At 32.9% G+C, this 1,536-nt stretch overlaps 1 non-coding gene across 1 annotated transcript; it reads right to left on the reverse strand.

Moving 5' to 3' along the window:
* Window positions 1-976: 976 nt before the first annotated feature.
* On the reverse strand, window positions 977-1,170 carry LOC128248401 (U2 spliceosomal RNA). The gene has a single exon (XR_008264651.1). It is a non-coding gene; the product is annotated as a U2 spliceosomal RNA (small nuclear RNA).
* Between the last annotated feature and the right edge of the window lie 366 nt (window positions 1,171-1,536).

Genomic DNA, 1,536 nt, shown 5'->3' on the forward strand with positions numbered 1-1,536 from the left:
AATCTATATATATATACACATACATTTTCGTATGTATGTGTGTATATATATATATATACACACACACACATAATCAAGCTTTTGTAATTTATATTGTAAACCAATTGAAAGATGACAAGTAAATATTAGTGAAAAAAGAAAATTAATGAAACAAACCAACAAGCTAATTACTACAGTAAGATAATTACGAATACGTAACAATCCGTCATTATCCCTCGATAATTGACCTGTTACTTTGTTCAAGTAATTTTTCACTAATTCTGCGCAATTAAGTACAAAATAGAAATATTTATTCATAGACCAGTCAAGCAGAAATAGCAGTTAAATTCACAGCTTTCAGTAGTAAAAAAAAGAAAAAAGGAAGGACACAAAGAACAATGTGAATCTTTGATGGGCTTATAAGAAAGAAAAAGAAGACGGATATGATGTCAATAAATATATTTAAAAATCCCTTGACATAGTAGTAGGGTGTACAGAACGGACGAATTATAAGGGGCTTTCTATCTCGCAGTAACTAACTGGTTGCTTTGCATTGACAGACCAGAGTGATTAGATTGGTTGCTTTACTGTGACAGACCAGACTGATTAGAAATAGCAGTCAAAACCACAAGACGAATAGCTGCGGTCTCTAGGATATTATTTGTCTGAGGAAAACAAGGCAAACGATGGGTCACAGGGACTTAGTAAGAAAACGGAGAGGAGAGGATATTCGTAATAAAGAAATAAAACAAAAAAAGAGGGGTGGACAGTATAAAATGTGGATGTATGTAATTACTTCTAAATTAAAAAAGAGCGGCGGGACAGCATAGAATGCGGGTCTATGTAATTAGTTTAAATAAATAACTAAAAATACAGAAGTTGACTGAATTAAGGGGCCAAAGAAAGAACGAAAAGGATTCCTAAACCCTTCTGGATAGATGGCGAAATGGATTTTAGGGTATTTAGTCTATTTTTGATTTATTTATATCTCCCGGGTGGGAGATGGGCTGAATCCTGGAAGTACTGCTATACCAGGCCAACCCGTGGCAAAGGCGGAGCAAGCCCCTAACTCTTCGCCTCGTTCTAAAAATCAGTTTAATATCGATGGACCCAAATAGGGACCGTATCAGATATTAAGCTGATAAGAACAGATACTACACTTTGATCTTAGCCAAAAGGCCGAGAAGCGATGCTTAGTACCCTAGCTCAGAAATACTTATACCTATTTTTATTTAGTACAGTGACTGATTTATACTTACAATTATATAGATGTATTTAATTATTCTCTTTATCTCATATAAACTCTCTGCATTGCATCTACGTAGTATATAAAATTAAATATTTTTCGTGTATAAATTGGGGCAAATTTTTCTAATTTTTGTTTAAATGTAGTGAATTATCGTGACGCAGTTATATATAATTAAGACAGAAAACAAGTTCAAGGTCATATTGTTTACGTGACGTTATACATAGATTATAACCCGAACATCACAAGGAAATATATATATATTTTTCAAATATAAAGAGTAGACAATAAACATGTACATTAACAATGTT

Source organism: Octopus bimaculoides, chromosome 7 (genome assembly GCF_001194135.2).
Source record: "Octopus bimaculoides isolate UCB-OBI-ISO-001 chromosome 7, ASM119413v2, whole genome shotgun sequence".
NCBI classification, from domain to species: Eukaryota; Metazoa; Mollusca; class Cephalopoda; order Octopoda; family Octopodidae; genus Octopus; species Octopus bimaculoides.